The following is a 12,342-nucleotide window of genomic DNA, read 5'->3' as shown; positions in this document are numbered from 1 at the left end:
GTATACCTACAGTCCCAGCTACCTCAACTTACGGAGAAAGTTCAGGGCCTGGAGAGAAGGCTGGGCGGCAGGAGCTGGGTCTAAAGAGGCCATTGTAACGATGGAGCTGTGCCTGTGGAGGCTGCTGTGAGGCAGTAGGCTCATCTGCGGAGACTGCCGTGAGGTAGGGTATGGGCCTCAATAGGCCATTGTGAGTCATGAGCTTGGTCTGTAGAGGCTGACTGGAGAGAGTTCTGGGCCTGGCGAGGCTGCCGGGAGGTAGGAGCTGGGCCAAAAGATTTAAGCACATTTACGTTTATTAGGCACTTCATTTCCATTATTACACTGGAATATATAATAAAATAATTATAGAACTCACCATAATGTAGAATCAGTGGGCGTGTTCAGCTTGTTTTCCTGAAACTGGATGGTCCCACCTGAGCGTGATGGGAGAAAGTGACAGATCAATAGGTATTAGATTCTCATAAGCACAGCGCAACCTAGATCCCTCACATGCACGGTTCACAACAGGGTGCGTTCTCCTATGAGAATCTAATGCTGCTGCTCATCTGAGAAGGTGGAGCTCAGGCGGGAATGTGAGCAAAGGGGAGTGGCTGTAAATACAGACGAAGCTTCCCTCACTCCCTCACTCGACACCACTCACCTGCTGTGTGGCTCCTTACGGCTCCATGGCTCAGGGATTGGGGACCCCTGCTCAAGTGCATCCAAAGCGACCCTTCCCACACCAGTCTTCATAGTAGTCAAGGGCAGCAACCACTTAGCTCCCAAGGCATGTGCCTCAGCTGGCATTACATCACAATCAACAGTAAGTGGTAGCTTGAGTCACTGTGAGGTCACTTCCTGGAAATCACCCTAACCCTGGGCCCTGACCCTAAAACCCTAACCCTGGGCCATGACCCTAAAACTCTAACACTGGGTCCTGACCCTAAAACCCTAACCCTGGGCCCTGACCCTAAAACCCTAACCCTGGGACATGGCCCTGAGCCTAAAACCCTAACCCTGGGCCCTTGCGCTGAGCCTAATACCCTAACTGTGGGCCCTGGCCCTGACTGTAAAACCCTAACCATGGGACCTGGCCCTAAAAGAACCCTAACCCTGGGACCTGGCCATGACCCTAAAACAAGCCTAAACCTGGGCCCTAGCCCTGACCCTAAAACAACCCTAACCCTGGGCCCTGGCCCTGACCCTAAAACACGCCTAACCCTGGGCCCTGGACCTGACCCTAAAACAACCCTAACCCTGGGCACTGACCCTAAAACAACACTAACCCTGGGCACTGACCCAAAAATAACCCTAACCCTGGGCCCTGGCCCTGACCCTAAAAAAAGCCTAACCCTGGGCCCTGGCCCTGACCCTAAAACAACCCTAACCCTGGGCCCTGGCCCTAACCCTAAAACAAGCCTAAACCTGGGCCATGGCCCTGACCCTAAAACAAGCCTATCCCTGGGACCTGGCCCTGACCCTAAAAGAACCCTAACCCTGGGCCCTGTCCTTGACCATAAAACAAGAATAATCCTGGGCCCTGGCCCTGACCCTAAAACAAGCGTATCCGTAGGCCCTGGACCTGACCCTAATACAAGCCTAATACTTGGCCCTGGCCCTGACCCTAAAACAAGCCTAAACCTGGGCCCTAGCCCTGACCCTAAAACAACCCTAACCCTGGGCCCTGGCCCTGACCATAAAACAAGCCTATCCCTGGGCCCTGGACCTGACCCTAAAACAACCCTAACCCTGGGCCCTGGACCTGACCCTAAAACAACCCTAACCCTGGGCACTGACCCTAAAACATCCCTAACCCTGGGTACTGACCCTAAAATAACCATAACCCTGGGCCCTGGCCCTAACCCTAAAACAACCCTAACCCTGGGCCCTGGCCCTGACACTGAAACAACCCTTACCCTGGACCCTGGCCCTGACCCTAAAACAACCCTAACACTGGGCCCTGGCCCTGACACTGAAACAACCCTTACCCTGGGCCCTGGCCCTGACCCTAAAACACCCCTAAACCTGGGACCTGTCCCGGACCCTAAAACAACCCTGATGCTGGGCCCTGGCCCTGACCTAAAACAACCCTAACCCTGGGCCCTGGCCATGACCCTAAAACAACCCTAACCCTGGGCCCTGGCACTAAAATAAGCCTAACCCTGGGCCCAGGTCCTGAGCCTAAAACGACCCTAACCCTGCGCCTTGGCCCTGACGCTAAAACAACCCTAACGCTGGGCCCTGGCCCTGACCCTAAAACAACCCTAATCCTGGGCCCTGGCAATGACCCTAAAACAAGCCTAACCCTGGGCCCTGGCCCTGACCCAAAAACAAGCCTAACCCTGGGCCCTGGCTCTGACCCTAAAACAAGCCTAACCCTGGGACCTGGCCCTGACCCTAAAACAACCCTAACCCTGGGCCCTGTCCCTGACCCTAAAACAACCCTAACCCTCGGCCCTGGCCCTGACCCTAAAACAACCCTAATCCTGGGCCCTGGCGCTGACCTAAAACAAGCCTAACCCTGGGCCCTGGCCCTGACCCTAAAACAACCCTAACCCTGGGCCCTGGCAGTAAAACAAGCCTCACACTGGGCCCAGGTCCAGACCCTAAAACAACCCTAACCCTGGGCCCTGGCCCAGACCCTAAAACAGGCCTAACCCTGGGCCCTGGCCCTGACCCTAAAACAACCCTAACCCTGGGCCCTATCCCTGACCCTAAAACAAGCCTAACGCTCGGCCCTGGCCCTGACCCTAAAACAAGCCTAACCCTGGGCCCTGGCCCTGACCCTAAAACAAGCCTAAACCTGGGCCCTGGCCCTGACCCTAAAACAAACCTAACCCTGGGCCCTGGCCCTGACCCTAAAACAACCCTAACCCTGGGCCCTGGCACTAAAACAAGCCTAAACCTGGGCCCTGGCCCTGACCCTAAAACAAGCCTAATCCTGGGCCCTGGCCCTGAACCTACAACAACCCTAACGCTGGGCCCTGGCCCTGACCCTAAAACAAGCCTAACCCTGGTCCCTGGCCCTCACCCTAAAACAACCCTAACCGTGGGCCCTGGCCCTGACCCTAAAACAAGCCTAACCCTGGGCCCTGGCCCTGACCCTAAAACAAGCCTAACCCTGGGCCCTGGCCCTGACCCTAAAACAACCCTAACCCTGGGCCCTGGCCCTGACCCTAAAACAACCCTAACCCTGGGCCCTGGCACTAAAACAAGCCTAAACCTGGGCCCAGATCCTGACCCTAAAACAACCGTAACCCTGGGCCCTGGCCCTGACCCTAAAACACCCCTAACCCTGGGCCCTGGGCCTGACCCTAAAACAACCCTAACCCTGGGCCCTGTCCTTGACCCTAAAACAAGCCTAATCCTGGGCCCTGGCACTGACCCTAAAACAAGCCTAACCGTGGGACCAGGACCTGACCCTAAAACAAGCCTAACCCTGGGCCCTGGCCCTGACCCTAAAACAACCCTAACCCTGGGCCCTGGCCCTGACACGGAAACAACCCTCACCCTGGACCCTGGCCCTGACCTTAAAACAACCCTAACCCTGGGCCCGGGCACTGACCCTAAAACAACCCTAATCCTGGACCCTGGCCCTGACCTAAAACAACCCTAAACCTGGACCCTGTCCCTGACCCTAAAACAACCGTAAACCTGGGCCCTGGCACTAAAACAAGACTAACACTGGGCCCAGGTCCTGACCCTAAAACAACCCTAACCCTGGGCCCTGGCCCTGACCCTAAAACAAGCCTAAGCCTGGGCCCTGGCCCTGACCCTAAAACAACCCTAACCCTGGGCCCTGTCCCTGACCCTAAAACAAGCCTAACGCTCGGCCCTGGCCCTGACCCTAAAACAAGCCTAACCCTGGGCCCTGGCCCTGTCCCTAAAACAAGCCTAAACCTGGGCCCTAGCCCTGACCCTAAAACAACCCTAACCCTGGGCCCTGGCCCTGACCCTAAAACAACCCTAACCCTGGGACCTGGCCCTGACCTAAAACAACCCTAACACTGGGCCATGGCCCTGACCTAAAACAACCCTAAACCTGGGCCCTGGCCCTGACCCTAAAACAAGCCTAACCCTGGGCCCTCGCCCTGACCCTAAAAAAACCCTAACCCTGGGCCCTGGCCCTAACCCTGACCCTAAAACAACCCTAACCCTGGGACCTGGCTCAGACCCTAAAACAAGCCTAACCCTGGGCCCTGGCCCTGACCCTAAAACAAGCCTAACCCTGGGCCCAGGTCCTGACCCTAAAACAATCCTAACCCTGGGCCCTGGCCCTGACCCTAAAACAACCCTAACCCTGGGCCCTGGCCCTGAACTTAAAACAACCCTAACCCTGGGCCCTGGACCTTACCCTAAAACAACCCTAAACCTTGGCCCTGGCCCTGACCCTAAAACAACCCTAACCCTAGGCCCTGGCCCTGACCCTAAAACAAGCCTAACCCTGGGCCCTGGCCCTGACCCTAAAACAACCCTAACCCTGGGCCCTGACACTGACCCTAAAACAAACCTATCCCTGGGCCCTGACCCTGACCCTAAAATAAACCCAACCATGGGCACTAACCCTAAAACAATCCTAACCCTGGGCCCTGACCCTAAAACAACCCTAACCCTGGGACCTGGCCCTGACCTAAAACAACCCTAACCCTGGGCCCTGGCCCTGACGTAAAACAACCCTAACCCTGGGCCCTGGCCCTGACCCTAAAACAAGCCTAACCCTGGGACCTGGCCCTGACCTAAAACAACCCTAACGCTGGGCCCTGGCCCTGACTTAAAACAACCCTAACCCTGGGCCCTGGCCCTGACCCTAAAACAACCCTAACCCTGGGCCCTGGCACTAAAACAAGCCTAACCCTGGGCCCAGGTCCTGACCCTAAAACAACCCTAACCCTGGGCCCTGGCCCTGACCCTAAAACAACCCGAACCCTGGGTCCTGGCCCTGAACCTAAAACAAGCCTAACACTGGGCCCTGGCCCTGACCCTAAAACAAGCCTAACCCTGGGCCCTGGCACTGACCCTAAAACAACCCTAACCCTGGGCCCTGTCCCTCACCCTAAAACAAGCCTAACCCTGGGCCCTGGCCCTGACCCTAAAACAACCCTAACCCTGGGCCCTGGCCCTGACCCTAAAAGAAGCCTAACCCTGGGCCCTGGCCCTGACCCTAAAACAACCCTAACCCTGGGCCCTGGCCCTGACCCTAAAACAAGCCTAACCCTGGGCCCTGGCCCTGACCCTAAAACAAGCCTAACCCTGGGCCCTGGCCCAAATTGTAATGAGGTCTGTTGGGCAAAATTCCATATAAGCATAGTATAAATTAATAAAGCAAATCGTGATAAATTAGTACGATTCACTTTCTGGAGTTTCTGACAATAAAAGTAAGGAAAATGCAGAACACAAAGACAGAGAGTAAAAAGAGAAATTAGGAAAGCTTTCTTCATGTTTAATAGGAAGACACTGGCCGTGTTCGTGCAGCGGCAGTATGTCGTGACATGACATACCTTGGAGAGAAGTTAACAGATGAGGAAGTTGATAAAAATCGTCAGAGAAGCAAAATACTGGTAGCGACACTCAAGGAAACCACGAAATTTCCATAACTTATGTCAGCAAAGTGGGAATATTGTACAGTGTGTGTTGAAGTTCCTATACAACATTGTTTATCTGCCCTTTGTTTGTTTGTAAGGAATGTATATACTAAAAGTTCTTCTTGCTGTCAAAAGAATATATGTGAATAAGTCATTTTAACTTATTCTTCTGTTTTTCTTTTATCTTCCTGCCATCATCCCACAGCCTTACTTTAGAAATTTTTTCTTTAGAAAATTGAACAAGTGCTCCTTGTGGTGGCACATACCTCGAGGATGGGAGGCAGGGGTGGAAGGGTCACTTGAGGCCATTAGTTTGACACCAGCCTGGCCAACAAAGTGAGACCCCATGTCTGCAAAACAATTTAAAAATTAGCCAAGTATCGTCATGTATACCTACAGTCCCAGCTACCTCAACTTACGGAGAAAGTTCAGGGCCTGGAGAGAAGGCTGGGCGGCAGGAGCTGGGTCTAAAGAGGCCATTGTAACGATGGAGCTGTGCCTGTGGAGGCTGTTGTGAGGCAGTAGGCTCATCTGCGGAGACTGCCGTGAGGTAGGGTATGGGCCTCAATAGGCCATTGTGAGTCATGAGCTTGGTCTGTAGAGGCTGACTGGAGAGAGTTCTGGGCCTGGCGAGGCTGCCGGGAGGTAGGAGCTGGGCCAAAAGATTTAAGCACATTTACGTTTATTAGGCACTTCATTTCCATTATTACACTGGAATATATAATAAAATAATTATAGAACTCACCATAATGTAGAATCAGTGGGCGTGTTAAGCTTGTTTTCCTGAAACTGGATGGTCCCACCTGAGCGTGATGGGAGAAAGTGACAGATCAATAGGTATTAGATTCTCATAAGCACAGCGCAACCTAGATCCCTCACATGCACGGTTCACAACAGGGTGCGTTCTCCTATGAGAATCTAATGCTGCTGCTCATCTGAGAAGGTGGAGCTCAGGCGGGAATGTGAGCAAAGGGGAGTGGCTGTAAATACAGACGAAGCTTCCCTCACTCCCTCACTCGACACCACTCACCTGCTGTGTGGCTCCTTACGGCTCCATGGCTCAGGGATTGGGGACCCCTGCTCAAGTGCATCCAAAGCGACCCTTCCCACACCAGTCTTCATAGTAGTCAAGGGCAGCAACCACTTAGCTCCCAAGGCATGTGCCTCAGCTGGCATTACATCACAATCAACAGTAAGTGGTAGCTTGAGTCACTGTGAGGTCACTTCCTGGAAATCACCCTAACCCTGGGCCCTGACCCTAAAACCCTAACCCTGGGCCATGACCCTAAAACTCTAACACTGGGTCCTGACCCTAAAACCCTAACCCTGGGCCCTGACCCTAAAACCCTAACCCTGGGACATGGCCCTGAGCCTAAAACCCTAACCCTGGGCCCTTGCGCTGAGCCTAATACCCTAACTGTGGGCCCTGGCCCTGACTGTAAAACCCTAACCATGGGACCTGGCCCTAAAAGAACCCTAACCCTGGGACCTGGCCATGACCCTAAAACAAGCCTAAACCTGGGCCCTAGCCCTGACCCTAAAACAACCCTAACCCTGGGCCCTGGCCCTGACCCTAAAACACGCCTAACCCTGGGCCCTGGACCTGACCCTAAAACAACCCTAACCCTGGGCACTGACCCTAAAACAACACTAACCCTGGGCACTGACCCAAAAATAACCCTAACCCTGGGCCCTGGCCCTGACCCTAAAAAAAGCCTAACCCTGGGCCCTGGCCCAGACCCTAAAACAACCCTAACCCTGGGCCCTGGCCCTAACCCTAAAACAAGCCTAAACCTGGGCCATGGCCCTGACCCTAAAACAAGCCTATCCCTGGGACCTGGCCCTGACCCTAAAAGAACCCTAACCCTGGGCCCTGTCCTTGACCATAAAACAAGAATAATCCTGGGCCCTGGCCCTGACCCTAAAACAAGCGTATCCGTAGGCCCTGGACCTGACCCTAATACAAGCCTAATACTTGGCCCTGGCCCTGACCCTAAAACAAGCCTAAACCTGGGCCCTAGCCCTGACCCTAAAACAACCCTAACCCTGGGCCCTGGCCCTGACCATAAAACAAGCCTATCCCTGGGCCCTGGACCTGACCCTAAAACAACCCTAACCCTGGGCCCTGGACCTGACCCTAAAACAACCCTAACCCTGGGCACTGACCCTAAAACATCCCTAACCCTGGGTACTGACCCTAAAATAACCATAACCCTGGGCCCTGGCCCTAACCCTAAAACAACCCTAACCCTGGGCCCTGGCCCTGACACTGAAACAACCCTTACCCTGGACCCTGGCCCTGACCCTAAAACAACCCTAACACTGGGCCCTGGCCCTGACACTGAAACAACCCTTACCCTGGGCCCTGGCCCTGACCCTAAAACACCCCTAAACCTGGGACCTGTCCCGGACCCTAAAACAACCCTGATGCTGGGCCCTGGCCCTGACCTAAAACAACCCTAACCCTGGGCCCTGGCCATGACCCTAAAACAACCCTAACCCTGGGCCCTGGCACTAAAATAAGCCTAACCCTGGGCCCAGGTCCTGAGCCTAAAACGACCCTAACCCTGCGCCTTGGCCCTGACGCTAAAACAACCCTAACGCTGGGCCCTGGCCCTGACCCTAAAACAACCCTAATCCTGGGCCCTGGCAATGACCCTAAAACAAGCCTAACCCTGGGCCCTGGCCCTGACCCAAAAACAAGCCTAACCCTGGGCCCTGGCCCTGACCCTAAAACAAGCCTAACCCTGGGACCTGGCCCTGACCCTAAAACAACCCTAACCCTGGGCCCTGTCCCTGACCCTAAAACAACCCTAACCCTGGGCCCTGGCCCTGACCCTAAAACAACCCTAATCCTGGGCCCTGGCGCTGACCTAAAACAAGCCTAACCCTGGGCCCTGGCCCTGACCCTAAAACAACCCTAACCCTGGGCCCTGGCAGTAAAACAAGCCTCACACTGGGCCCAGGTCCAGACCCTAAAACAACCCTAACCCTGGGCCCTGGCCCAGACCCTAAAACAGGCCTAACCCTGGGCCCTGGCCCTGACCCTAAAACAACCCTAACCCTGGGCCCTATCCCTGACCCTAAAACAAGCCTAACGCTCGGCCCTGGCCCTGACCCTAAAACAAGCCTAACCCTGGGCCCTGGCCCTGACCCTAAAACAAGCCTAAACCTGGGCCCTGGCCCTGACCCTAAAACAAACCTAACCCTGGGCCCTGGCCCTGACCCTAAAACAACCCTAACCCTGGGCCCTGGCACTAAAACAAGCCTAAACCTGGGCCCTGGCCCTGACCCTAAAACAAGCCTAATCCTGGGCCCTGGCCCTGAACCTACAACAACCCTAACGCTGGGCCCTGGCCCTGACCCTAAAACAAGCCTAACCCTGGTCCCTGGCCCTCACCCTAAAACAACCCTAACCGTGGGCCCTGGCCCTGACCCTAAAACAAGCCTAACCCTGGGCCCTGGCCCTGACCCTAAAACAAGCCTAACCCTGGGCCCTGGCCCTGACCCTAAAACAACCCTAACCCTGGGCCCTGGCCCTGACCCTAAAACAACCCTAACCCTGGGCCCTGGCACTAAAACAAGCCTAAACCTGGGCCCAGATCCTGACCCTTAAACAACCGTAACCCTGGGCCCTGGCCCTGACCCTAAAACACCCCTAACCCTGGGCCCTGGGCCTGACCCTAAAACAACCCTAACCCTGGGCCCTGTCCTTGACCCTAAAACAAGCCTAATCCTGGGCCCTGGCCCTGACCCTAAAACAAGCCTAACCGTGGGCCCAGGACCTGACCCTAAAACAAGCCTAACCCTGGGCCCTGGCCCTGACCCTAAAACAACCCTAACCCTGGGCCCTGTCCCTGACCCTAAAACAAGCCTAACCCTGGGCCCTGGCCATGTCCTAAAACAACCCTAACCCTGGGCACTGACCCTAAAACAAGCCTAACCCTGGGCCCTGGCCCTAACCCTAAAACAACCCTAACCCTGGGCCCTGGCCCTGACACGGAAACAACCCTTACCCTGGACCCTGGCCCTGACCTTAAAACAACCCTAACCCTGGGCCCTGGCAGTAAAACAAGCCTCACACTGGGCCCAGGTCCAGACCCTAAAACAACCCTAACCCTGGGCCCTGGCCCAGACCCTAAAACAGGCCTAACCCTGGGCCCTGGCCCTGACCCTAAAACAACCCTAACCCTGGGCCCTATCCCTGACCCTAAAACAAGCCTAACGCTCGGCCCTGGCCCTGACCCTAAAACAAGCCTAACCCTGGGCCCTGGCCCTGACCCTAAAACAAGCCTAAACCTGGGCCCTGGCCCTGACCCTAAAACAAACCTAACCCTGGGCCCTGGCCCTGACCCTAAAACAACCCTAACCCTGGGCCCTGGCACTAAAACAAGCCTAAACCTGGGCCCTGGCCCTGACCCTAAAACAAGCCTAATCCTGGGCCCTGGCCCTGAACCTACAACAACCCTAACGCTGGGCCCTGGCCCTGACCCTAAAACAAGCCTAACCCTGGTCCCTGGCCCTCACCCTAAAACAACCCTAACCGTGGGCCCTGGCCCTGACCCTAAAACAAGCCTAACCCTGGGCCCTGGCCCTGACCCTAAAACAAGCCTAACCCTGGGCCCTGGCCCTGACCCTAAAACAACCCTAACCCTGGGCCCTGGCCCTGACCCTAAAACAACCCTAACCCTGGGCCCTGGCACTAAAACAAGCCTAAACCTGGGCCCAGATCCTGACCCTTAAACAACCGTAACCCTGGGCCCTGGCCCTGACCCTAAAACACCCCTAACCCTGGGCCCTGGGCCTGACCCTAAAACAACCCTAACCCTGGGCCCTGTCCTTGACCCTAAAACAAGCCTAATCCTGGGCCCTGGCCCTGACCCTAAAACAAGCCTAACCGTGGGCCCAGGACCTGACCCTAAAACAAGCCTAACCCTGGGCCCTGGCCCTGACCCTAAAACAACCCTAACCCTGGGCCCTGTCCCTGACCCTAAAACAAGCCTAACCCTGGGCCCTGGCCATGTCCTAAAACAACCCTAACCCTGGGCACTGACCCTAAAACAAGCCTAACCCTGGGCCCTGGCCCTAACCCTAAAACAACCCTAACCCTGGGCCCTGGCCCTGACACGGAAACAACCCTTACCCTGGACCCTGGCCCTGACCTTAAAACAACCCTAACCCTGGGCCCGGGCACTGACCCTAAAACAACCCTAATCCTGGACCCTGGCCCTGACCTAAAACAACCCTAAACCTGGACCCTGTCCCTGACCCTAAAACAACCGTAAACCTGGGCCCTGGCACTAAAACAAGACTAACACTGGGCCCAGGTCCTGACCCTAAAACAACCCTAACCCTGGGCCCTGGCCCTGACCCTAAAACAAGCCTAAGCCTGGGCCCTGGCCCTGACCCTAAAACAACCCTAACCCTGGGCCCTGTCCCTGACCCTAAAACAAGCCTAACGCTCGGCCCTGGCCCTGACCCTAAAACAAGCCTAACCCTGGGCCCTGGCCCTGTCCCTAAAACAAGCCTAAACCTGGGCCCTAGCCCTGACCCTAAAACAACCCTAACCCTGGGCCCTGGCCCTGACCCTAAAACAACCCTAACCCTGGGACCTGGCCCTGACCTAAAACAACCCTAACACTGGGCCATGGCCCTGACCTAAAACAACCCTAAACCTGGGCCCTGGCCCTGACCCTAAAACAAGCCTAACCCTGGGCCCTCGCCCTGACCCTAAAAAAACCCTAACCCTGGGCCCTGGCCCTAACCCTGACCCTAAAACAACCCTAACCCTGGGACCTGGCTCAGACCCTAAAACAAGCCTAACCCTGGGCCCTGGCCCTGACCCTAAAACAAGCCTAACCCTGGGCCCAGGTCCTGACCCTAAAACAATCCTAACCCTGGGCCCTGGCCCTGACCCTAAAACAACCCTAACCCTGGGCCCTGGCCCTGAACTTAAAACAACCCTAACCCTGGGCCCTGGACCTTACCCTAAAACAACCCTAAACCTTGGCCCTGGCCCTGACCCTAAAACAACCCTAACCCTGGGCCCTGGCCCTGACCCTAAAACAAGCCTAACCCTGGGCCCTGGCCCTGACCCTAAAACAACCCTAACCCTGGGCCCTGACACTGACCCTAAAACAAACCTATCCCTGCGCCCTGACCCTGACCCTAAAATAAACCCAACCATGGGCACTAACCCTAAAACAATCCTAACCCTGGGCCCTGACCCTAAAACAACCCTAACCCTGGGACCTGGCCCTGACCTAAAACAACCCTAACCCTGGGCCCTGGCCCTGACTCTAAAACACTAACCCTGGGCCCTGGCCCTGAGCCTAAAACCCTAACCCTGGGCCCTGACCCTGATCCTAAAACCCTAACCCTGGGCCCTAGCCCTGAGCCTAAAACCCTAACCCTGGGCCCTGGCCCTGAGCCTAAAACCCTAACCCTGGGCCCTGGCCCTTACCCTAAAACCCTAACCCTGGGCCCTGACCCTGATCCTAAAAATCTAATCGTGGGTCCTGACCTTAAAACAACCCTACCCTGGGCCCTGACCCTAAAACAACCCCAACCCTGGGCCCTGACCCTAAAACAACCCTAACACTGGGCCCTGACCCTAAAACAACACTAACCCTGGGCCCTGACCCTAAAACAACACCAACCCTGGGCCCTGACCCTAAAACAACCCTAACCCTGGGCCCTGAACCTTAAACAACCCTAACCATGGGCCCTGACCCTAAAACAACCCTAGCCCTGGGCCCTGACCCTAAAACAACCCTAA

The 12,342-nt window shown here is 55.8% G+C and overlaps 1 long non-coding RNA gene across 3 annotated transcripts in view; it reads right to left on the bottom strand.

Moving 5' to 3' along the window:
- LOC129525786 (uncharacterized) overlaps nt 1-12,342 on the bottom strand; it is a 49,119-nt gene that overhangs the window by 16,506 nt on the left and 20,271 nt on the right. Inside the window, exons 9-12 of one of the 3 annotated variants that reach the window (XR_010129460.1) lie at nt 6,310-6,367; nt 5,984-6,216; nt 359-416; nt 14-265 (exon numbers count right to left, since the gene is read on the bottom strand). This is a non-coding gene — a long non-coding RNA (uncharacterized lncRNA). Of the gene's footprint in view, nt 1-13; nt 266-358; nt 417-5,983; nt 6,217-6,309; nt 6,368-12,342 lie in introns of those variants that run through there. The other 2 variants (XR_008670254.2, XR_010129461.1) reach the window with 2 other exon arrangements.

The sequence above is a fragment of the Gorilla gorilla genome, chromosome 10 (genome assembly GCF_029281585.2).
Source record: "Gorilla gorilla gorilla isolate KB3781 chromosome 10, NHGRI_mGorGor1-v2.1_pri, whole genome shotgun sequence".
NCBI classification, from domain to species: Eukaryota; Metazoa; Chordata; class Mammalia; order Primates; family Hominidae; genus Gorilla; species Gorilla gorilla.
The sequence above is the reverse complement of the archived record's forward strand: the minus strand, read 5'-3'. Positions and strand labels throughout refer to the sequence as shown.